The sequence below is a fragment of the Jaculus jaculus genome, chromosome 4 (assembly GCF_020740685.1).
Source record: "Jaculus jaculus isolate mJacJac1 chromosome 4, mJacJac1.mat.Y.cur, whole genome shotgun sequence".
In the NCBI taxonomy this organism is placed as follows: domain Eukaryota; kingdom Metazoa; phylum Chordata; class Mammalia; order Rodentia; family Dipodidae; genus Jaculus; species Jaculus jaculus.
The window spans coordinates 24395212-24421000 of record NC_059105.1 but is presented as its reverse complement, the minus strand read 5'-3'; the positions used below and the strand labels follow the sequence as shown (position 1 = coordinate 24421000).

At 48.8% G+C, this 25789-nt stretch overlaps 4 non-coding genes across 4 annotated transcripts; 1 reads left to right on the top strand and 3 right to left on the bottom strand.

The window, feature by feature from the left end:
* Positions 1-1304: 1304 nt before the first annotated feature.
* LOC123460570 lies at positions 1305-1495 on the bottom strand. Its single transcript, XR_006637104.1, has one exon. It is a non-coding gene; the product is annotated as a U2 spliceosomal RNA (small nuclear RNA).
* A 6416-nt stretch (positions 1496-7911) lies between these two features.
* Positions 7912-8102, top strand: LOC123460569. The gene has a single exon (XR_006637103.1). It is a non-coding gene; the product is annotated as a U2 spliceosomal RNA (small nuclear RNA).
* Positions 8103-13723: 5621 nt separating this feature from the next.
* On the bottom strand, positions 13724-13914 carry LOC123460568. The gene has a single exon (XR_006637102.1). It is a non-coding gene; the product is annotated as a U2 spliceosomal RNA (small nuclear RNA).
* Positions 13915-22670: 8756 nt separating this feature from the next.
* LOC123460567 lies at positions 22671-22861 on the bottom strand. The gene has a single exon (XR_006637101.1). It is a non-coding gene; the product is annotated as a U2 spliceosomal RNA (small nuclear RNA).
* Between the last annotated feature and the right edge of the window lie 2928 nt (positions 22862-25789).

Here is a 25789-nt window from a genome sequence, read left to right as displayed (position 1 = left end):
TCTCATGGGCCTTCCTAATTGCCTTTCACAAATGCTACCTATCTCCCTCTTAATGGGATGCACACTGACTCTCAGCCCCGGGGGCTCAGCATGTGTGGCCTGCCTGAGAAGGACTCTTCTCCAACATACACTCCTTCAAGAAGTGTCTTCCCAGCCATGCGTGGTGGTGCACGCCTTTAATCCCAGCATGTAGGAGGATCACTGTGATTTCAAGGCCACGGTGAGACAACACAGTGAACCCCAGTTCAGCCTGGGCTAGAGTGAGACCGTATCTTGAAACAACAAGAACAACAAAAAAGTTTTGAAACCATACAGGTCACACTCACAAACTAAGCTTGTCTTGTGTTGCAATCAGGTTTGCATTCCTGGCAGAAATCACCCGACCAAGAGCAGCTTGTGGGAAAAAGGGTTTATTTTGGCTTACAAACTTAAGGAAGAGCGCCACAGTGGCAAGGGAAAAACGATAGCAAGAGCGGAGGGTGGACATCACCCCCTGGCAATAGGTGGGCAATAGAACAGGAGAGTGTGCCAAACACTGGTAAGGGGAGAGACTGACTATAACACCCATAAGACCTCTCCCAACAATACACTGCCTCCAGGAGGCATTCATTAATTCCCAAATCCCCATCAGCTGGGAACCTAGCATTCAGAAATTTGTGGGGAGCGCACGAATCAAACCGTGTCTCACTGCTGTAAAACCCCTCCCCGCTCAGCAACACACACTATGAAATGAGAGCAAAAACCTCAGTTCAAAAAAAAAAAAAATCTCAGTTCCATGCCAGAGATTCTTTTTGTTGTTGTTACTTTATTTATTTGTCAGAGAGAGAGAGAGAGACAGAGACAGAGAACGGGCGCGCCAGGGCCTCCAGCCATTGCAAACGAACTCCAGATGTGTGCGCCGCCTTGTGCATCTGGCTAAGATGGGTTCTGGGGAATCCAAACAGGCAAGCGCTTAACCGCTAAACCATCTTCTCCAGCACCCAGAGATGGTCTTGTGCGAACGGTATCTCAAGCTCTTTGGACCCCAGAGAGTTAAGACTCCCTTACTTTCGTTGGAGTGATCTTTTCAGAGATGTTCCACAACACAAAGACGAAGGGACAGTAAGTAGGCTTTGGAAGGCAAAAAAGCCGTCTTTGCAACAATGATTTTTAAATCACGAATATGAGGCTTACTGTAGGAAAAATAAGACGTTTTTATAAGCTTAAGAGATGGTTTAGTAGGGAAGGCAACAAAGCTTTCACCATAACTAGATAACAACCCACACCTTGAATTTGCCTAACGTTCAACCACTGTTTTTCCCCCAAAGGGATGCACCGTTCCTGGAGGTACTGCAATACCAGATCGATGCGTGGAGTGGACGGAGCAAGCTCCTATTCCAACTCCGAGCTCCAAAAATCCATTTAATATATTGTCCTCGGATAGAGGACGTATCAGATATTAAACTGATAAGAACAGATACTACACTTGATCTTAGCCAAAAGGCCGAGAAGCGATGCCGCGCAGCCCGCGCTCAGCCCGCGCGTCCTCGCCGCACCCACCTTCACGTCGTGGTCACCGCCTCCCCGCACCCCGCGCCCCCTCCCTCGCCGCCCCCCCCCCCCCCCCCGCTCACTCACCCCATTCTCTCCGCGCGCTCCCCCTCCGCGCTTGGGGGACACCGGGACCCACGTCCGCAGCTGTCCCGGCGTTCCCGGGCAGGCTCTCATTTGCATGCCCCGCCCCGGGGGCGTGGTCACCGAAGCCTCCGCCATCTGCTTCCGGCTGGCGGCCGCTTCCCGCCTGTCCCGGTGGGCGGAGCTCCGACACGACCGCGATCCCTGGCGTTGGGCGGCCCACGTTTCCCCCGCGCAGACAGAGGGCGGTGCGGAACACAGCCGTCACCCACGAGGACGCGTCGTCCTTACACCGCGGCAGCCCGAGGGCGGCGGGACGAGGAGCCGCGGCCGGCGGGGTCGGGGACGCGGGGTTCTCGCCACGCGCCGCCTCCTCCCGCGGGCGCCTCCCGGGGACACCGCGTCCCTTCTCCCACGGTCCTGCCGGTCACTCACCCGGCCTGACCCGCCCCCGCCTCTGTGTAGCCGCCTTCGGCCACGCTGCGCCCTCCGGAGCTGCAGCCCTGGGCATGTATTGTGGCGCCCCAAAATTATACCATTCACCTCCCTCGAGGACAGTCCTCCCCCACCCCAACTAAAGGCGATAAGGACAGGAAAGAGGTTGGAATGAAGTCCCCGCCTTAAACAGTAACACAGATTGTGTGGGGTGTGTGTACGCCCAAAACCATAGTGAGGACACAGCTTCGTTGAGGTGCATTGCGTTTGTATTTCCATGTGGTACAGTTGCTACCCAGGAAACTCCACGTACTCAACATTGAACCTTGAGGACTGAAACCCCTTTTAACTTTTGCCCTGGAAGACACCCTATGTCCCCACTAGCCCTGGATAACATCACCACCCTCCTTCAAAGCTTATTGAGTAAAATAGACGGGCCAGCATGGCCCACGGAGCTCTCACTAGGATTGTTTCAGTTTTACGTGTGTGATGGCTTCTTTACTGAGACTGAAGGAAAGTTTCTTCAACGAACTAACTTTGAATTTCAGACTCTCAATTTCATCTATGAGAGTGATGTGACATTATAAGCAGAGCAAGTGATGTGTTAGGTCAGAACACAATGGAGTCACCAGGCACAGCAGGAGGGCAACAGAGACACCAGGAAGTGGGTCGTCCCTATTCCTCAAGGAACCACCCAGCCATCATCCCTTGTCTAACAATGCCCTAGGTCTAGATCTCTCAGAACACCAGGTTCCTGTTCTGGTGTCACACTCCGTCCAAGCCTATGCTAGCCAGGCATAGTGCGCACGCTCAGAAGGCAAAGGCAGGAAGATCTCCATGAGTTCAAGGCCACCAAGAGACTACATTGTGAATTCCAGGTCAGCCCGGGCTACAGTGAAACCCTACTTTGGGGGGAAAAAAAAAAAAAAAAAAAAAAACAGGAAGAAGAAAAGAAAAGCCTACACTGCATCTGGCTATTCAAATCTGACAGCCAGTTGTCATTTTGTGTAGTTACTGCATGAGATCTTGCCACCAATGTGGGCCTGGCTGAGGGACTTTGTACCTGTAAATCTTGAGTCTGGGAAGGAGACACTTGAATGTTGTGGAAGAGTTCCCCGTCTTTTCGCAGTTGCCTACTTAATGGCTCTATTTTTCCCTTCTCCGTCTTCTTTTTTTTTAGTTGTCCATAGTGTTGTGCAGCAATTTCCTCCCAATTGCAACATTCTCTACTGAGGGAGGCTCTGGAGATACAGGAGGTTAATTCTGGGAGAGCTGAAACTTAAAAGGTCACAGGACCAGGCCAAGGGTACAGGCGTGCTCAACAACTGTTGAGGGGCAGATTGAAACATTCCCTTGGGAGGGGGAGCAGGAAGGAAGCTCAGGAGACTCCGGAGGTCAACAATTCGGAAAAGGGTTGCAAGACCCCTCCCTAAAGATAGCTGGAGGGTAGACTGCTGGTGGGTGGGGGCGGGGAGACTCTCCACTTCCCTGCTGAGCTGTCTGCAGGTTGTGTCCTGTGCTGGAGGGATGCAGCCTCTAAGAATTGGCACCTATGCTGGGTGGGCTTGTCCGTGATGCCGTTGGTCTTGTGTCATCCATGTTCACGTAAGTCACCCCTGTAAACTCAATTGTTCACCAAAACTAGTTTTGGCGCATGGCACTTTGATCTGTTGCAGAAAAGTCTGCGTTTGAGTCAGTGAGAAATCCAAGCATGACTGGGGGAGGTGGAGAATTCATTATTTACACCACTGGGCTGAAGTGGTCCCCACCAATTAGGGTAAGTCTGTGTCTTTTACGGGCTTTTCAGCAGGCACTTTGGCATCACCGTGAGTCTTCCATCATTGGTGGGCTACAAGGGTTTTTTTTTTTTTTTTGAGATTTATTTTTATTTTATTATTATTTATTTTTATTATTTATTTGAGAAGGAGAGAGAGAATGGGCACACCAGGGCCTCTAGCGGCTGCTAACGAACTCCAGATGCATGCCGCCACCTGTGCATCTGGCTTACGTCTGTCCCTGATTACTTAAAAGTTTATGGGCCCCTGTCTTGGTGACTTCAGCCTGTCTTATCACCTGTAGTTAACTCTGTTGTTCCCAGTGTAAGGTTCAACGATGTCCAAGACCACTCTGAGGCAGGAAAAGGAGCTCTATTGAGGCAGAGCTGCCAGGCCGTCTCATGGGAGAAGAAAGCAGCCACTTTGAGGAGGAGGGTTGTTTGTTTTTTGTTTTTTGCTTTTCGAGGCAGTGTTTCACTCTAGCTCAGGCTGTCCTGGAATTAACTATGTAGTCTCAGGGTGATTCTCCTACTTCTGCCTCCCGAGTGCTAGGATTAAAGGCGTGCACTGAGACCAAATATAACTAACCATTTTTTAAAAAGGCCCAGGCCTGACTTAGACAGAGAACAAGCAGGCCAATGTGCTGACCTTTTGCTTCTGTAAACTTTGCTTGCTTAATTGGTGCCTTTCCCCCTAACGTTTCTGAGGAATCTCTACTTCAAGGACATTGCAGAAACACCCCACTGTGGGGAGCCCTCCAGCCTCCAGCCACCTGCTTAGATAAGAAACTGAGGAATCTCCACTTCAAGGACAATGGAGATGTCTTCATCTGCCTGGAGTGCCCCTAGCTCCTTTCCCCAACTTTGCCCGCTGAAACCCCAAGCCAATCAGAACTGTTTAAACCAACCAATCATGTATCTATCCCCTACTTCTTTGTTCGAATTCCTATATGAACCCCTTCCCCCAAAAGAAAGGGATTCTCCCTCACTACCGCTATGCCAGACTGTGGGGACGGAGCCCAGGCCTAGGCTTGCAATAAAGAAACCTGTTGCTTTTGAGCCGGGCGTGGTGGCGCACGCCTTTAATCCCAGCACTCGGGAGGCAGAGGTAGGAGGATTGCCATGAGTTCAAGGTCACCCTGAGATGACAGAGTTAATTCCAGGTCAGCCTGGACCAGAGTGAGACCCTACCTCGAAAAAACAAAAAAAAAAAAAAAAAAAAAAAGAAGAAGAAGAAGAAACCTGTTGCTTTTGCATTCGAGTGTCTCGGCTTCTGTGGCGGTTCTCTGGGTGACCGGAGGACTTGGCTCCTGGTCAGAGGTCTTGGCACAACAGCACCACCATGCCTGGCTCTTAGGTATTTCTTTAAATATTATTATTTATTAGAGAGAGAGAGAGAGAGAAGGGGGACTCCAGGGCCTCCAAGCCACCTCAAACAAACTCCAGACGCATGCACCACCACATGTATCTGGCTTAGGTGGGTTCTGGAGAATCAAATCTGGATCCTTAGGCTTCTCAGGCATGTGCCTCTCTCCAGCCCCTGGTTTATGCTTTTTATTTATTTTTTGAAAACTTTTATTGGCAACTTCCCTGATTGTAAACAATATCTCATGGTAATTCCCTCCCTCTCCCCACTTTCCCCTTTCAAACTCCTATCTCCATCATAACCCCTCCCCCTCTCGACCAGTCTCTCTTTTATTTTGATGTCATGATCTTTTCTTCCTATTATGATGGTCTTGTGTAGTAGTGTCAGGCACTGTGAGGCAATGGATATCCAGGCCATTTTGTGTCTGGAGGAGCACCCTATAAGGAGCCCTACCTTCCTTTGGCTCTTACATTCTTTCTGCCACCTCTTCCACATTAGACCTGAGACTTGGAAGGTGTGATAGAGATGTTTCAGTGCTGAGGACTCCTCTGTCACTTCTCAGCACTATGGTGCCTTCTGAGTCATCCCAAGGTCACCTCCATCTGAAAAGAGAAGCTTCTCTCTTGGCTCATTTGGTTTTGGTTTAATTGGCGAAATTTAAAGCTTTCTGTCCACTGTTGAGGATCTCCACTGGTGATTTCTCCCTCCTGTGGAACTGCATGCAGCATAGCTTTCTCCAGCATTCTGTCAGCTGCTCTACATGGAGGAGGTTTACAGTTCAGCTCCAACAGGATTTCTCAGTGATCTTGCAGCCCAAGTATGTGGAGTCTTCAACAATAGGATCTTACCATCTATTCATGGTGGAAAATCAAGAGCCTTGGTAATAGCCTGTAATGTTTTGGGGGCATCAAGGAACTCCCTGGCCAACAACTCGCTGGAAGGTATCTTGCTTAACTTTAAGCCTTAAACTGCTAAGCCATCTCTCCAGCCATATATATATTTAAGAGAGGCAGATAGAGAAAGGTTGGGGGGGGGAGAATGGGTATTCCATGGCCTCCAGTCTGTGCAACATAATTACTAAATATGTGTACCAACATTAATGTGTTTGTAACACTCCATTCTTGGAGTGGTAGTGTCCTGAGCACTGTATGGTTCCTTGTTACACCTCACCTTCATTTGTTTTACTCATAGAACAGCCTATGAGGGTGCAGACTAATTTCTGTGTTTGCTTTTTGCCTATTCTACTGGTTTGTGTTTTTATAGTTTTTCTTCTTGGGAGAGTGGGGGAAATGGGACAAAGGGAATGAGGAACTAATTAGAGAATGGATTGCCCTCGGAAGAGGGGCTAGGTGGTTTCTAAGATAAAGAGTGCAGCGAAGTGGCGATGGAAACCTCTTATTGTTTTCCTGAGGTTGCATCAATCCAGCTGCTGTCTCCCTGTTCTGCATCCTGACTCCACGTAGGGTTTCTTGTCCTACCTAATACCCAGGAGCAGGAATTCTGCAGCCTCCCTGGCTGTTGAGTATCTCCCGACTGCTCAGCATTTTAGGGACAGGGTCTTAGAGAAATTATTTTGACTGAGGCTTCCTCTATACATGTCTGAGCCTATTCTGGGGTGAAAAGAGCTGAGTTGGTGTATCCCCAGGAATGAGTCTCTTGGAGCTGACCTTGAACGCTGCTGCCTACACTTCCCAAGTGCTGGTGTTACTTCCATTTTTCACACTGTATTACCTAATTTTGAGGGGACTTTTAAAAAAATATTTTTAGCCGGGCATGGTAACATATGCTCTTAATCCCAACATTCGGGAGGCAAAGGTAAGGAGGATCGCCCTGAGTTTGAGGTCACATTGAGACAACATTCAGTTCCAGGTCAGTCTGAGCTAGAGCGAGACCCTACCTCGAAAAAATAAAAATAAAAAAGTCCAAAAGTTATTTTATTTTCAAGCAGAAAAAAAGAGATGGGCACTCTAGGGCCCTTTACCACTATAAACGGAACTCCAGATATGCGTGCCCCCACTTTAAATGTCTGGCTTTAAGTGTTGTAATAGGGAATCAAACCCTGGCCCACAGGCTTTACAAGCAATCACTGTTACCAACTGAGCCGTCACCCCAGCACTTATTTTTGTTTCTGAGAGCTGGGGGTCTCACTCTAGTCAAGGCTGTGTCAGAGACGCGGAGGTTGCCCGGGGCGGCCGCGGGCCACAGCCCAGGATGCGGTGACTGGAGGCGCCCGCGGGAGGAGGCGATGCCCGGCGAGAACCCCGGGTCCCCGACCCCGCCGGCCGCGGTTCCTCGTCCCGCCGCCCTCGGGCTGCCGCGGTGTAAGGACGACGCGTCCTCGTGGGTGACGGCTGCGTCCCGCACCGCCGTCTGTCTGCGCGGGGGAAACGTGGGCCGCTCGCCGCAAAGGTTCGCGGTCGTCTCAGGGCTCTGCCCGATCGGTGGGAAACAGCCGCCAGCCGGAAGCAGATGGCGGAAGTAGTCGACGACCACGCCCCGGGGCGGGGCATGCAAATGAGCGCCTGCCCGGGAACGCCGGGACAGCCGTGGACGTGGGTCCCGGAGTCCCCCAAGTGCGGAGGGGGAGCGCGGAGACAGTGGGGTGAGTGAGCGGGGGCGGCGGCGGCGAGGGAGGAGGCGCGGGGTTGGTGCGGGGAGGCGGTGACCACGACGTGAAGGTGGGTGCGGCGAAGACGCGCGGGCTGAGCGCGGGCTGCGCAGCATCGCTTCTCGGCCTTTTGGCTAAGATCAAGTGTAGTATCTGTTCTTATCAGTTTAATATCTGATACGTCCTCTATCCGAGGACAATATATTAAATGGATTTTTGGAGCTCGGAGTTGGAATAGGAGCTTGCTCCGTCCACTCCACGCATCGACCTGGTATTGCAGTACTTCCAGGAACGGTGCATCCCTCCGGGGAACAATCATGGTTAAAAGTCAGCCACTTACAATTCCTCAAGTTTAAGGATCCCTGAAGTAAGTTTTGTCTTATACTTGTGGTATATACATGTCCTCGGAATTGACTAAGTAGCCTCTGAAGCCCCAGGTTTTTAAAATTTTCTTTTCTTGGAGGTCCAGTGTGTGAATGGGGTAGGTGACCATGTGGCTGGCCTCGAACTCTTAGCAATCCTCTGGCCTCACACTGTTAATTCCAGCAGTGAGAAGCAGAGGTTGGAGTGCAAGAATAGCCTGGGGTAGAAGCTTTCCAAAGACTCTGGTTTCCTCATGGGTTTAGAACCCTCTCATGTCTTCTGAAAGGGTAGGGAGTTAGGTCTGTTTTATTTCTCCTATTAGACCTTTCCCAGTACATCCAGAACTCGGAACTTTGAGGCATGCCCCTTAGCCCTGGAAGCTTTTTGCTTGCTTTGTTTTGGAATAAGCCACTGTAACCTCTAACGACTTCCTCTAAATTTTCATCCACCCTGGTTGTAATTTGGTTGGTTAAATAAAAAACATTGGCCGGGCGTGGTGGCGCACGCCTTTAATCCCAGCACTCGGGAGGCAGAGGTAGGAGGATCGCCATGAGTTCGAGGTCACCCTGAGACTACATAGTGAATTCCAGGTCAACCTGAGCCAGAGTGAGACCCTACCTCGAAAAACAAAAAAAAAAAAAAAGATTGAAACCTGGAGCCGGGCACTCGGAGGCAGAGGTAGGAAGATCACCGTTCGAGGCCACCCTGAGAAGACATAGTGAAATCCAGGTCAGCCTGAGCTAGGGTGAGTGAGACCCTACAACAACAAAGATTGAAATCTGGAGTGGAAGCAGTTTTCTTCCTAATCTACTTAATTTTATTTTTCTTTATTTGGAAGGAGAGAAATTATGGGAGCACCAGGAGAAGAGACAGAGAGAATGGGCACACTAGGGCCTGTAGCCACTCCAGATGCATGTGGCTTTTGTGTATCTGGCTTACATGGGTCTTGGGGAATTGAACTTGGGTGCCTTAACCACTAAGCCATTTCTCCAGCCCTCAGTAGTATTTAGCAGCAGTATTTTCTTTCTTTATATATATAATATCTTGATGTTAGGACTGTCAGTCCTGCGCTTGCCTGTATTGTCTTATATCTTTTTTTTTTTTTTTTTTTTTTGGTAGGGTCTCACTCTAGCCCAGGCTGACCTGAAATTCACTACATAGTCACAGGCTAGCCTTGAACTCCTACCTCTGCCTCCCAAGTGCTAGAATTAAAGGTGTGAGCCACCACACTCAGCTCTTCACACATCCTTTAATTCCAGGTAGGTCCTCAAGCAAGAAATTCTTTCAACTGCAAGAGCCCCATTCCCATATGTGCTTATAGCCATTATTACCTGCTGGCTCAAACTTTTAAAAAAGTATGGTGGTGCATGTTAGTGTGCAATCCCAGCACTTGGGAGGCTAGGCAGGATTGCCACAAGTTCAAAAACGCAGATGTCATGCTGGCCTTACACACCACTGGAACCGGGCACTAAAAGAGAAAAGCTTCACATTCTGCCCTAGTCTCTCAACGCCCACCTCCTCCCAGTTTCTGTGGATACACATATTTTCTGCTAGTACATGCAGCACAAACAACTACTTCCCAGTTAGCTGACCAGCGGGCCTGGGCCTGACCCTTGTTAGCCTGCAGTGAAGCAGGTGGTTCTGAGCAGGAGGGACTCGGTCTCCCTGGCAGCATGACTCTCAGGCACATGTACACAGAGCTCAAGTGAAGAGGAACTGGGGAATCAGGGAACATCAGACTCCTGGACTGAGAGCAGGACAGGGACAGTTTGCCAAGGAAGAGCAGCTATAAGCACGAAAAGGGGGTGGTCCTCGCAAGGCAACAAGCAGCCCATAGCTCTGCACCCACGCATGCCTTTGCCATGTGTAACTACACCACATATCTAATGTAGCAGACAGTTCCTTGATGCTGGGACGAACACCCAGCCTAACCGTTTATGGGAGGAGGGAATTTGTTTCAAGCTTACACAGATCCATCAATGGTGGAAGAAGCTGGCTCCCATTCATAAATCCAAGCAGAGAGAGACACCACCAGCCAGCAACACCAAAAGCAGCAAGCAGAACTCCAAACCCCGGCTAGAATACAGATCCGTTCCCAAACACACCTTTGGGCTGGACCCTAGGGTCAACATCTTTCCACCAGGCAGCTGGAGACCCAAGTTACACGCTTTAATAAAACACCTACCCCATAAGAATTCTCCAGGTGCGGGCAGGAGAGATGGCTTTTGTGGTCAAGGTTATATGCCTATAAACCTAAGGACCCCAGGTTCAATTCTCCAGGTGGTGCATGTGTCTGGAGTTTGTGTGCACTGGCTAGAAACTCTGGCATGCCCATTCCCAAGTTCTCTCTCTCTTCCCCTCCGTCTTTCTCTGACTGTAATAAATAAAAATAAGATCTTAAAAAAATTTTAATAAATTCTCTAGGTCCAATTAGATTGTCTATTGCAGTCAGGTTCACATTGCTGGTAGAAAATACCCAACCAAGAGAAGCTTGTGGAAAAAAGGGCTTATTTTGGCTTACAGACTTGAGGGGAAGCTCCACGATGGCAGGGGAAACAATGACATGAGCTGAGGATGGCCATCACCTCCTGGCGAACATCAGATGGACAATAGCAACATGAGAGAGTGCCAAACACCAGCAAGGAGAAACTGGCTATGACACCCATAAGCCCACCCCCAACAATACACTGCCTCCAGGAGGTGTTAATTCCCAAATCTCCATCAGCTGGTGTAGCAGACAGATTCAGGTTCGCTGTGATGAACTTCCAGACCAAGCACAGTAATGGAGGAAGGGATTTATTGAAGCTTACAATCCAGGGGAAGTTCCATAATGGCAGATGAAGCTGGCCTGCCTTCACAGGTCCAAGCAGAGAGACAGAAGCACAAGCCAAAAAGCAACACAGCATAGCACACTTCAGGAACTCCTGCTAGGCACACCTTGCATATCTTTAGATTGAAATCTGAAACCCACCTCCTCACCTTAAGATCCACCCAGGACACTGCCTCCAGCCATGTGGCTGTAGATGATATTGGAGGCCATCTATTCAAACTACCACAGCTGGAACCTAGCATTTCGAACATCGAAGTTTATGGGGGACATTTAAATCAAACCACCACACTGTCACAGCTAAATGAAGTCTCATAGTGGCAGACTGATGCACAGGTTCAACTGTGACTGTGTCCAAGGAGCTGCTGCTATCTGTAATGGACAGAAGGACTGACCCCCTCAAGGAACAGCGAGTCTGTAGTCTTGTGTGGACCAAACCCTGTAGGAATTTTTAAAAATTAGTTAAGTAGTCTGGTGTGGTGGTAACAGGCTTTTAATCCCAGTACCTGGGAGACAAAGGGTAAGAAGAGCACTGAGTTCCAGGTCAGCCTAGGACTACAGAGTGAATTCCAGGTTAGTCTGGCTAGAGTACGGTCTCTACCTCAAGAAACTAAAACGGCTGGAGAAATGGCTTAGCAGTTAAGGCACTTGCCTGCAAAGCCAGAGGACCCAGGTTCGATTCTCCAAGACTCATATAAGTCAGATGCACAAGGTAGCGCATGCATGTGGAGTATGTTTGCAGTGGCTGGAGACCCTAGAACACCCATTCTTTCTTTCTGCCTCCTCCTCTCTCTCTCTCTCTCTCTCTCTCTCTCTCTCTCTCTCTCTCTCTCTCTCTCTCTCTCAAGTAAATAAAAAAGACGTGTTCATAAAAAAGAAAGAAAACACAAACAGCCCCCTAAAATTAGGTAAATAAATTTGCCACAGTACACATGTGGAGTTCAGAGAATAACTTCAAGATGCCTGTGCACCACCTTCTTTGAGAGAGGGTCTCTGGTTGCTGCAAATGAAAAGCCAGACTGTAAATGTCAGCCTAGCCAGTCAGCTTCAGATTCTCCTGGCTCCATCTCCCATAGTCATTAGGGACTTTGTGATCACAAGTGTGTATTATACCAGACTTTAACAAGACTGGACCCACCTACCCATCGTGTGCTATCTTTTCGTACTTTAACTAAACTTTCGCGGATATTTATTAAAACAAGTGATGGCTGAGAGGTGACTTTAAGTTAAAAATAACAGGAAACATGAATCAGTGTGAGTTGGAGGCCAGCCTGGGCTAGAGAGTCCCTACCTTGGGAAGAAAAAAAAAAAAAAAGCCGAGCCACAGTGACTTAATCCTTTCGTCGTCCCACACTGGAGGTAGAGGTAGGAGGATCGCTGTGAGTTCAAGGCCAGCCTGAGACTACATTCCAGGTCATCCTGGGTAAGAGTGAGATCCTACCTCGGAAAAAAGAAAGAAAGAAACCATATGGGACTGCTGAGTGATGGTTTAAAGGCTCCTGCTTACAAAGGATATTGGATAGAAATCATTTCCACAGTGACCACAGAAAGGCAGCTGCAAATGTTATTAATGCATCTGCATCCAGAGTGTGTAGGACTTGAGGCAATCATACGACCTCAATGCTCAGCAAGTAAATAAAAAAACACCTAGCAGAAGACATGAGCAAGTGCACTCCTCCATCCTCAAGCTGTTACAAAACTACAAATAGAGGGACGGAGAGATTGCTTAGCGGTTAAGACCTTTGTCTGCAAAACCAAAAGTTAGCGGCTCTCGTCTGCAGGCCAGGATCTTCGTAAACAAGGTGCACAAGAGAATTCATGCATCTGGAGTCCCTCTGCAGGGGCTGCAGATGGTGGCGCTTCATAACTAAAATACATTAAAAAAAAAAAAAAAGGGACAGAAACATCTCTACTGTTAACAAACTTCTAAGAAAAGAAGTACAAAACTAATTTTAAACCATGATTGTTCCCCAGAGGGGTGCACCGTTCCTGGAGGTACTGCAATACCAGGTCGATGCATGGAGTGGACAGAGCAAGCTCCTATTCCAGACACACACACAGAGCAAACCAGCATTTCTCCAAGACTAAACAAGAGAATGTAGAGTGAAGACCTGAGAGGGTAGTGTTTCAAAGTTCTTTCTTCCAGATGTATTAGGAAAGGCCAGGTGTGTGGCACACACCTTTAATCCTAGCACTCCAGAGGTAGAGGTTGGATTGCTGGGAGTTCCAGGTCAACCTGAGAATACAGAGTGAATTCCAGGTCAGCCTAGGCTAGAGAGAAACTCTAGCTTGGGGGGTGAGGGGGGATGGGGGGCTGGAGAGATGGCTTAGTGGTTAAGGCAGTTGCCTGCAAAGCCTAAGCACCCAGGTTCAACTCCCCAGAATTCACGGTGGCCAGATGCACGGGAGTTCATTTGCAGTTGCTGCCCATTCTCTCTAATAAAACAATAAAATTAAAAATGTTAGTGGGCAGGGACTGGTGGTTATTACACATCTTTAAACCCAGCAAACGAAGGAAGCACAGGTAGGAAGATACACCTTGAGTTCAAGCATGGTGGGTGGTGCATTCCTTTAATCACAGACCTTGGAAAAACAGAGGCAAGATTGCGAAGAGATGGAGGCCATCTTGTGATTTCAGACTGTCAGCCAGGAAAACATGACATTTGTGTATAATGATTGACACAAGTCATGAAAAGTAGGTTAATCATTCTTACTTTCAACCATGATCGTTCCCCGGAGGGGTGCACCGTTCCTGGAAGTACTGCAATACCAGGTCGATGCGTGGAGTGGACGGAGCAAGCTCCTATTCCAACTCCGAGCTCCAAAAATCCATTTAATATATTGTCCTCGGATAGAGGACGTATCAGATATTAAACTGATAAGAACAGATACTACACTTGATCTTAGCCAAAAGGCCGAGAAGCGATGCCGCGCAGCCCGCGCTCAGCCCGCGCGTCCTCGCCGCACCCACCTTCAGGTCGTGGTCACCACCTCACCGCACCCCGCGCCCCCTCCCTCGCCGCCGCCCCCGCTCACTCAACCCACTCTCTCCGCGCGCTCCCCCTCCGCACTTGGGGAACACCGGGACCCACGTCCGCAGCTGTCCCGGCGTTCCCGGGCAGGCGCTCATTTGCATGCCCCGCCCCGGGGGCGTGGCCACAGAGTGCCTCCGCCATCTGCTTCCGGCTGGCGGCGGCTTCCCGCCGGTCCTGGTTGGCCGAGCGCGGAGACGACCGCTAGGTCTGACGGCGGTGCGGAACATAGCCGTCACCCACGAGGACGCGTCGTCCTTACACCGCGGCAGCCCGAGGGCGGCGGGACTGGGAGCCGCGGCCGGCGGGGTCGGGGACGCGGGGTTCTCGCCACGCGCCGCCTCCTCCCGCGGGCGCCTCCTGGGGACGCCGCGGCCCTGACCCACGGTCCTCGCCGGCCACTCACCCGGCCTGACCCGCCCCGCCCAGTGTGTCACCTTCGCGCGCCGGCCTTAAAGCTCCCTTCCGCGCCCGCACCGAGTCAGGTCGGCTTGAAGGCACCCGGAGCCGCTCGCCGTCCTCTCGGGCAGACCTTGTCTCCTACTGCAGTCTAAGCCCGCAGCCCTCTTGGGTAGGCCCTCAAGCCTCACACGTGACCAGAAGCTGTGCAGCAGTCATGAAGTCGCACAGAAATGCCAAGACCTGGCCCCACGTGGTGGCACAAGCTTTTAATCTCAACACTTGGTTGGCAGAGAGATGGATCGCTGGCCTGGGAACTGGAGTGAAGCCCTTACCTGGAAAAAAAAATGCCAAGACCCATACACAGACAGATGACATATGTCTGGAAATGCAAATAGAGCCTCTTAGAAGAAACATTCCTGGCTGGACGTGGTGGCTCACACCTTTAAATCCAGCATAGGTAGGACTGCTGTGAGTTTGAGGCTGTTGAGACTACATAGTGAATTCCAGGTTAGCCTAAACTAGAGTGAGATTCTACTTCAAAAAACAAAACAAAAAAACTTTGACAAGTTCCCATACACATAAACAACTGTACCCTAATCGATTCCTCCCACCATGTCCCTTTCCTGTCCCCTCCATTCCCCTCTACTGAACCTCTTTGTTGTGGTTTGATCCAGGTGTTCCCCCATAAACTTACCTGTTCTCATTGCAATTTGAGAATTGGATCCTCCTAGAGGTGGTGTATTATTGGGGTCAGGCTTATGGGTGTTAAAGCCAGCTTCCCCTTGCCAGTGTTTGACACACTCTCCTGCTGATGTTGTCCACCTGATGTTGTCCAGGAAGTAATGTACACCCTCCACTCATGCTATTATTTTTATATTTATCACGAAACTTCCCCTCAAGTCTGCAAGCAAAACCCTTTCCACAGCTGTTCTTGTTCTGGTGTTTTCTGCCAGCAATGCAAAGCTGACTGCAGCACCCTTCTTCAGGAAAGATGTTTTGTCTTTTTTTTTTTTTTTTTTTTGGAGGTAGGGTCTCACTCTGGCCCAGGCTGACCTGGAATTCACTATGTAGTCTCAGGGTGGCCTTGAACTCATGGTAATCCTCCTACATCTGCCTCCCAAATGCCGGGATTAAAGGTGTGTACCACCATGCCCAGCTTCTCTCTCTCTCTTTTTTTTTTTTTTTTTTTCCTGTGGAGCTGTGGTGAGACCCAGGCCTTTACACATTCTAAGCAAGCCCTCTCCCACTGAGCTATGCCCCCATCCCTTCCCATTACAATGTCTATAACATGAGGGCAGGTCCTTCATTGCTTTCAGAACCTAGACAGGTGCCCAACACCTTGTAGGGACTCTACACATGATTGTTCAGTGTCGGTGTCTGAATGTTCTTGGCAGTACATCCCCCAGGGCTCCAAGTCTGTCTGGGATCTGGTGTGAGGAAGGGCTGCAGAGACTAGGCCTTCCGCAAGAAGAGTAGTCACTCGTGGTGAAGGACTGTCACCTGAGCCAGGAGAGGAAGAAGGGGGTACAGTAGCTGGAGTTTCTGGGTAGCCTGGGCCTGGTGTGGTGTGGAGGAATCTCAAGACAGGCCCCTTCCTTCCATTCCCTTGCCACACCTCCACCTTCCCATTTATTTGAGAGAGAGAGAGAGAATGGGCATGCCAGGGCTTCTAGCCATTTCAAATAAACTCCAGGCATATGTGTCACTTTGTGCATCTGGCTTTACATGGGTACTGGGGAATCGAACCTGGATCATTAGGCTTCACAGGCTGGTGCCTTAACCACTGAGCGATCTCTCCAGCCCTGTCCTTCTCATTTCTTCATCAACACCCTTCCCTGCAAACAGAAACGACCAAGGGTGGTTGTATTTGTGGTGCTGCATGGCAGATTCCTCCACACTGAAATCAGGAAACAACTATTGCCAGCGTAATCAAAAGCAGCTGAGACAACTCCTGCTCTCAGGAGAGACTCACTCTATTGGGCTTGTTGACATTTCCCTCATAGAAGGCAGGGCACAGGAAAGGGCTTCAGACCTCGCCTGAGATCTCAGGTACACTCTGTGGCAGCCATATGCACACGTTTTGTAGTTTTGGGGAGATAGAAGATAAAATATCATGGGACAGGGCTGGAGAGATGGTCAGTGGTTGAAAGTACTTGCTTGCAAAGCCTGATATCCCGGGTTTGATTTCCCAGTACCCGATGTACAAAGTGGCACATGAGTCTGGAGTTTGTTTGCAGTGGCAGGTGGCCTTGGTGTGACCATACAGACACCCTCTTAATCTGCTTCTTCCTGTCTCTAAAATACTGAGAAAAGAAAGATCAAGAGACAATGAGCTCCACTTATGTGGCCACAAGGTATGTTGTTATTGCAGTCAGGTTCACAATGCAGGTAGAAAACACCCAATCAAGCTTGTGGGGAAAAGGGTTTATTTTGGCTTACAGACTCGAGGGGAAGCTCCATGACGGCAGAGGAAAACGATGGCATGAGCAGAGGGCGGACATCACCTCCTGGCCTATGTCAGGTGGACAGCAGCAACAGGAGACTGCCAAACTTGGCAAGAGGAAGCTGGTTATAACACCCATAAGCCCGCCCCCAACAGTACACTGCCTCTGGAGGCATTAATTCTCAAACTGCCATCAGCTGGGGAGCTAGCATTCAGAACACCTAAGTTTATGGGGGACACCTGAATCAAACCTCCACAGTGATCGACTGTGGTGGGATGAGACTTAGTGGTGTGGCTGCCTTGGGGTCTCCGTACTCTAAGTCAGCAAGCCCTCATCTCCAGGCTGTGGAAGTAGTGTCCACAGGGCAACCTTAGGGGGAAGCTCTCACAAAGTAGTCTGGGACATCCTTCCTCAACAGGCTAGTTAAAAGGAACAAGCTGTGACAAACAGAGAAAAGAGACTTAAGGAGGAGGAGTAACCACTAGACCACCCTCAGGGTTCTGGTTTCTTGTTTCTTCTCCAATTTCTCAGCTTAACGCTGGGGTGAGGGGGTCCTCCTTAATCAGTGTTCCTCCTGGCCCACTAGGAGGTGAGAGAAGGCCAACTGGTCCTTCCCTACACACTGGAGCCTGGTAATGAGGCTCATTCTAATTGGACATCTGCTTCATATAAGTGGACCTGAAACCCTGGGTAAGCCTCTTCCCCCTGCCCACAGGTGCTTCTGAGATTTCTGTTCCCCATGTATGGGAAATTCTTCCCTGTTCTTTTTATAAAATTATTTATTTTATTTATTTATTGGAGACAGAGGGGAAGAGAGAGCACACATGTGAAAGACAGAGAGAGAATGGGTGCGCCAGGGCCTCCAGCCACTGCAAACGAACTCCAGACACATGTGCCACACCTTGTGCATCAGGCTTACATGGGTCCTGGGGAATCGAACCTAGGTCCTTTGTTTTGGCTTTGTAGGCAAGTATCTTAACCACTGATCATGTCTGCAGACCCTCTTTCTTTTTCTTTTCCTTTTCCCAGCATTGCAGGGAGGGGAGGAATTCTTCTTTCCTGCTTTTTTTCTGCTCTATTTCCACACAAATCTTTTTTAAAAAAATATTATATTTGATTTATTTGAGAAGGAAGGATAGGAGAGGCAGAGAAAGAGAATGGGTATGCCAGGGCCTCCTGCCACTGCAAACTGCAGAAGCATGTGCCACTTTGTACAACAGGCTTTACGAGGGTCCTGGGGAACTGAACCTGGCTCCTTAGACTTTGCAGGTATGCATCGTAATTGCTGAGCCATCTCATCTTTCCAGCCTTTTTCTTTTTCTTTTTTCTTTTTTTTTTTTTCCCCCTCGAGGTAGGGTCTCATTTGAGCCCAGGCTGACCTGGAATTCACTATGGATAGGATCTCACAACAATCCTCCTTCCTCTTGCCTGTGCCTCCAGAGTGTGCTGGGATTACAGGCGTGCACCACCACACCCAGCTTTCTTTCTTTACTTTAATTATGTATTTTATGAATGTTGCAGTCAGGTTCACCTTGCTGGCAGAAATCACCCAACCAAAGGCAGCTTGTAGGAAAAAAGTTTATTTTGGCTTGCAGACTCGAGGGGAAGCTCCATCCATGATGACAGGCAAAAATGATGGCAAGAGAGTGGGCATCACCCCCTGGCCAACAGGTGGACCACAGCAACAGGAGAGTGTGCCAAACACTGGCATGGGGAAACTGACTATAACACCCATAAGCCCGCCCCAACAATACACCACCTCCAGGAGGCTTTAATTTCCAATTGCCATCAGCTGGGGAACCTAGGATTCACAACATCTAAGTTTACGGAGCATACTTGAATCAAACCACCACAAGGAACATACCACATGCTGGTCATATTCCCATGGAGTTATCTATCTCTTATAACCCCTCTCCCCACCCCATTTCCCTGAGGGCCCTCCTCCGTGGGGTTGTTGGTATTTACTGTGAGGTCATGATGGCCTCAGTCTCTTCCACACTAACCTTAATAAATTCTTAGAATCCATCTTTCTTAGTCAGACGCGGTGGCACACTCTTTTAATCCCACTACTTGGGAGGCAGAGGAAGAGGATTGTCATGACTTCAAGGCCATCCTGAAATTACATAGTGAATTCCAGGCCAGCCTGGGCTAGAGGCAGACCCTGCCTGGCAAAAAAAGAAAGATTAAACTCTTTGAGAAGCTGTGGTGCTAAGTGTCCTCAGCTGAACCCTTCCATTGCTGTCTAGAGCTCAAGTCTCCCTTGTTAACAGAGGTTTAGAGTTCTGTGCCACGCAGCTGTGGGGTTACACAGGTCTCACTGTGTGAGAGACAGACTGCTCACTAGCAGGAAAGGCAGTTGACAGTATGGGACAACACATGAATTGGACTTTTGTTAACTGTGAGAAAAACATGTGGAACTTCAGAGAAGAAAGTGTTAGCTGGGAGCTTCTAGAAAAGTTCCCATAAATCCATTAGTCCCAAAAAGGAATTTAGGAAGGGCACAGGAGTGGGTTGCATTACCTGGTAACTACAGTCTGGGCAGCCCCGAAGGAGAGGTGATGACATAAAGGGGCAGGGTGACAAAAGCGTGACCACACTGAGGGAGCAGGCAGTTAGGGTGAGGGGTGCCTGAAAGTAAAAAGGGCAGGAAGATCTGTACTTGCTGCAGATCAAAGGAAGATCAAGATTCTTCTCTCTCATCTAATTCCCTAGACCTGTTTTTCCAGGAGCAACCTGGGCCTCTCTTGGGAGGGGAAGTCTGCTCACTGAGGTTGGTCAGATTCTGTGCCCTGAATTTGGTGTCAGGACTAACCTCTTCCAGAGACAGCCCCTAGCCCCAACCAACCAGCTGTCCCTCTGGTTCACCTGAGCTGGAAGACAAAGCCCACCACTATAAGGTTATAAATATAACCTTTGCAAGGGGAGGGTATGCTCTCTGAGCTGCCCGACCACTTGGGAACTCCCAACTGCTGGTGAACAGGGCATCTGCATTCAAACCACCACAAGAGAGAAGCCAGAGTTGCCCTGGAGGCAGTGTGGCAGCAATGCCAGTACATGAGGCCAGCAGGAGGGAAGTGGCACTCCTTGACATGATGACCCTTTGCTCCAGGAAGGCGACTGTCACCCATTGTAAAAGGACAGACAGGGATAGCTTCGCTCTCACCCTAGGTTAGAGAACCTGTAGCTTTTAGGGGAAAGAGAATGCCACGAAGATCCAGGGCATCTCGGTGTGATAGGGATATGGGGCACTTGACACCTATGTGACTGGTCACATCTGCATGGGACATGCAGAGCTTACCTATATGAAGTGAGACAGTATATATGAGTGCTGAGCTCATGTCCAGCAGCATGACCAGCATCTGTTGGAGGCAGTAGACACAGAGGAGACTCCTAAGGTCTTGTCTCCTGTGGCCTCAGGTGTTTGTGGTAAATGTCCTACATTCTGGCTACTGGAAATTAGGAAGGTGGCGCTTTGCCAGGAGCCGACCTGGGTCCCTGAGTCTAGACTGGTGAGTGTTCAGAGCAAGCACTCCTGTGGTTCGCTCTCTGCTGTGGGTGTGGGATGAGGTGAGCCCGTTGCTCTCCTTCATCGTGATGCAGCTGGAAACTAAGCTTAAAAAGAGTCCAGCTCTTCCCTCCATAAACTGCCTGTTCAGGTTATTTTACGCCAGTATAGGAATGCCACTCTGTTATGACAGGCAGGGGTCAGGTCTTTGATGGAGTTTGCACTTCACGTCCCTGTTCTTACAAACTAAGATGGTGCCACATCACTAGGGAACATCACCTATGGGATCCCATCATGTACTTCTTTTTCTCTCTCATAGACCATTAATTGGGGACATTTTACAAATCCAAAATCACTCACCAGAACTTTGCACCAAAAGACAGATTTTTACAAATGTTTTCTTTTTACTTATTGACTTGAGAGAGAGAGAGTGAAAGAGGCAGATAGAAAGAGGGAGAATGGGTGGGCTAGGGCCTCCAGCCACTGCAAACAAACTCCAGACACACGTGCCACCTTGTGCATGTCGTTTAAGAGGGCTTTGGGGAATTGAACCTGTGTCTTTATCTTTGCAGGCAAGCGTCTTAACCGCTAAGCCATTTCTCCAGTCCATAAAGACAGCTTTTTACCTGAGAATTTTGTGCCACTTAGGTCGATAACTGGAAAAAATACGTTGTAAAACCAAACTAAAACTTCCACTTTTTATTAAAATTCATTATGTAATCTCAGGCTGGCCTCAAACTCGCCCCTCCTACTAAAGATGTGTGCCACCATTCCTTTTTTTTTTTTTCTCTTTTTTCTTTTGTAAAAATAGTTTACTTATTTATTTGAGGAAGAGAGAGAAACAAAGAGGCAGATAGAGTACATGTGCATCAGGACCTATAGCCCTCTGCAAATCGCAGACACATGCATCACACTGTACATCTGACTTTACATGCATACTGGGTTTACACTTTACAAGCAAGCTCCTTAACCACTATGCCATCTCTCCACCCTCTTATTATTTATTTTGATTTTTTGAGATAGGGTCTCACTCTAGCCCAGGCTGACCTGGAATTCACTATGGAGTCTCAGGGTGGCCTCAAACTCACGGCAATCCTCCTACCTCTGCCTCCCCTGGGATTAAAGGCATGCGCCCAGCATTTTTGTGGTTTTTATTTATTTTTTTTTTTTCAAGGTAGGGCTCATTGTAGCCCAGGCTCACCTGGAGGAATTCAGTATGTAGTCTCGGTAGCCTCAAGATCACAGTAATCCTCCTACCTCTGCTTCCTGATTGCTGGGATTAAAGGTGAAAAATACCAAACCTGCCTTTCCCGTGTTTCTTTTCTTATTTTCTTCTTCTCCTCGTCCTTCCCCTCCCCTCCCTCCTCCTCCTCATTATTATTACTTTTGGTTTTTTGAGGTATGGTCTCAGCCTAACCCAGGCTGACCTGGAATTCACTATGGAGTCTCAGGGTGGCCTCGAACTCACGACCATCCTACCTCTGCCTCCAGAGTGCTGGGATTAAAGATGTGCACCACCATGCCTGGTTGGTTCCCTTTTCTTTAAAAGAAAAAAAAAAAAAAAAAACAAAACAAAACTTTTTTTCTAGATAAGGTACCACTCTAGCTCAGGCTGACCTGGGAATCACTGTGTAGTCTTAAGGTGGTGTCCAACTCAGCAATCCTCCTATCTCTGCCTCCCATGTAGAAAAAAAAAATCTTTTTTTAATTTGACAGGAGAGTGCTAGAAAGGAAGCGTAAGTATGGGTGTGTCCAAGCCTCCTGTTACAGTAAAATAATTCCAGACGCATTTGTATATCTGGCTTTTCATGGGTACTAGGGAATCGAACCAAAGACCTTAAGGCTTCGCAAGCAAATGACATTAATCTGCTTCGTCATGTATAGCCTAAAAAAATACCGTAATTTTCAATCAACCGGGCACGGTGGTGTAAGCCTTTAATCCCAGAATTTGGGAGGCAGAGGTAGGATTGCTGTGAGTTGAGGTCAGCCTGAGACTACATAGTGAATTCCAAGTTATCCTGGAAAAGAGTGAGACAACACTTACATACACAAAGACCTAGGAGAGCGAGATGTATAAAGGTTACATTTATGCTTACAGTGACTGGAGGTCTTGTAGTCCCATTACCTCCCTCTGCCTTTCCCGAAAATTACAAACAGCAAACAAGCTTTAGAAAAAAGTAAGAGTAAAATAAACTTTGATTACACCAAAAAAGTGTAAGCGTAGGACACCCACTAACACCAGTTAAATAGAAAACCGTAAAATAGAAACTCACTCTAACTTTAACCACGGTTGTTCCCCGGAGGGGTGCACCGTTCCTGGAAGTACTGCAATACCAGGTCGATGCGTGGAGTGGACGGAGCAAGCTCCTATTCCAACTCCGAGCTCCAAAAATCCATTTAATATATTGTCCTCGGATAGAGGACGTATCAGATATTAAACTGATAAGAACAGATACTACACTTGATCTTAGCCAAAAGGCCGAGAAGCGATGCCGCGCAGCCCGCGCTCAGCCCGCGCGTCTTCGCCGCACCCACCTTCACGTCGTGGTCACCGCCTCCCCGCACCAACCCCGCGCCCCCTCCCTCGCCGCCGCCGCCCCCGCTCACTCACCCCACTCTCTCCGTGCGCTCCCCCTCCGCACTTGGGGGACACCGGGACCCACGTCCGCAGCTGTCCCGGCGTTCCCGGGCAGGCGCTCATTTGCATGCCCCGCCCCGGGGGCGTGGTCACCGAAGCCTCCGCCATCTGCTTCCGGCTGGCGGCCGCTTCCCGCCTGTCCCGGTGGGCCGAGTTCCGACACGACCGCGAGCCCTGGCGTTGGGCGGCCCACGTTTCCCCCGCGCAGACAGAGGGCGGTGCGGGACGCAGCCGTCACCCACGAGGACGCGTCGTCCTTACACCGCGGCAGCCCGAGGGCGGCGGGACGAGGAGCCGCGGCCGGCGGGGTCGGGGACGCGGGGTTCTCGCCACGCGCCGCCTCCTCCCGAGGGCGCTTCCAGGGACGCTGTGTCCCTCACCCACAGTCAGCTTTGACTAACAGATCCTACCTCTCAAAAACAAGTGTCCCCCAAAACTGCTGGGGAGATGATTCAGTTGTTGAAGTTGCTTGCTTGTTAAGTCTGTGGGCCTGTGTTTAATTGCCAATTAAACACTTAAAGCCCGATGTGCAAAGTGGGGAGCGTGTACATGGAGTTCCATTTTCAGTGGCAAAGGGCCCTAGAGTGCCTATCTCTTTTTCTGCTTGCAAATATTTGTTCTTTTTTATTTTATATCTCGAGGTGGAGTCTCTTTCTAGCTCACTCTCACTTGGAGCTCACCATAGTCTCAGGCCTTGAGAGCCTCCTCAGCGATCCTCCTATCTCTGCTTCCCAGGGCTGAGATTTAAGGCATGTGCCACCACGCCTGGCAAAATTTTTATTTGTGTGAATATGTGTGTGTGTTTCGTTTTTCTAGGTAGGGTCTCACTGTAGCCCAGGCTGACCTGTAAGTCACTATGTAGTGTAAAGGTGGCCTGGAACTCAGAGGGAGATCCTCCTACCTCTGCCTCCCGGGAGGCATGTGCCACCACGCCTGGCTAAATAAAAAATAATTTTTTAAGGGCTGAAGAAATGGCTTAGCAGTTAAGGTGTTTGCCTGCAAAGCCAAAGGACCCAGGTTTAGCTCCCCATAACCCATGTAAACCAGATGCACAAGGGGCACATGCATCTGGAGTTCATTTGCAGTGGCTGGAGGGCCTGGCGTGCCCATTCTGTCTCTGTCTGTCTCTCTTTTATCTCTTTCTCTTGCAAATAAATAAAATTAAAAAAGAAATAAATATTTTAAAAAATTAAAATAAAATAATTTTTAAAAACAACATTAAAGTGTACTTTACAAATTTAATGTTAACATAAACATTATATAACCCTTATTGAATATCTGTCTAAAGAATTAAAAAAAATTTTTTTTGGTTCTTCTAGGTAGGGTCTCACTCTAGCCCAAGCTGACCTGGAATTCACTATGGAGTCTCAGGGTGGCCTCGAACTCATGGCAATCCTACTTCTGCCTCCCGAGTGCTGAGATTAAAGGCAAGAGGCACCACACCCGGCAAAAAAAAAATTGTTTTAGGTCCCCAACATTTTAGGAAATAGACTTTCTTGGGAAGACAACAACACAGGTGTATTTGTCCCAGAATGGACTTAGACATGTAGGGAAGAGCAGGCCTCAGTCAAAATAGCTTCTCTAAGACCCTGTCCCTTTAAATGCTGAGCAGTTAGGAAGGATTCAACAGCCAGAGAGACTGCAGGAGAACCCCTGCTCCTGGGAACTGTAGGGTTAATTACAGATGATGAGATAGGGGCCCGGAAAGTAGATGTTTGAATTACAGCAGTCACTCCAAGAGCAACTGACCAGCTTTTAAACATTTTTTTTTTAATTTTTTGTTTCTTTTTATTTATTTATTTATTTATTTATTTATTTGAGAGCTGAGAGACCAAGGAGAAGTAACGTGCTGCATCTGGCTTTTGTGACCTCGCTTAGTGGCTGGACAGTGGTGCTGCCATTTAAAGTCAGACGGGGGGGGGGGGGGTGGGGGGGGTGGGGGGTGGGGGGGGAGGGAATTACCATGGGATTTTTTTTATAATCATGAAAAATGCTAATAAAAAATTTTTTTTTAAAAAAAGCAATAAAAGAAGTCATTCCCATCCCTTAGAATCTGTAATTTCACTAAGTATTCCAAAACTGAGAATACTTTTCTTGTGCTGAACGCAATACACTTGAAATTTCACATGCCAAAACAATATATTAAAGTATACGAAGAATGAAAAAGAATTAAAAAATTAAAAAAAATAAAATCAGACAGTCATTTTGACTCAGATGAGGAACTACGTGACTAATGTGCTATTTTTGCTTCTGTATCCATGCTTGCTTAGCTATAGCCTCCACCACCCCCCCCCCTTGATTCCTGGGAAGCCTCCACTTCAAGGACATTCCAGAGAGACCTAGCCATCGAGGCTCAGGCCTCTTGGAAAAGATAAGTTCTGCAAACAGCTCTTGCAATAGGTTCTGCAAACAAGTTACTACCTAAGATAAGTAGGTTGGAGTTCCCACCCGTGCCCTCTTAGACCCAATCTTTTTTTGTTTTGTTTTGTTTTGTTTATTTATTTGAGAGGGACAGACAGAGAAAGAGGGAGAGAATGGGCGCACAAAGGCTTCCAGCCACTGCAAACGAACTCCAGATGCGTGCGCCCCCTTGTGCATCTGGCTAACATGGGTCCTGGGGAATCAAGCCTCGAACCTGGGTTCTTAGCGCTTAACCGCTAAGCCATTTCTCCAGCCCAGAACCAATCGTTTTAAAAGTCACAACTTGATGTAATCTTTCCTTTATAAACCCCTTTCCTCTGAGGGTCCTCTGAGGGTCTGGGCTCTCTCCTCAATAAAGAA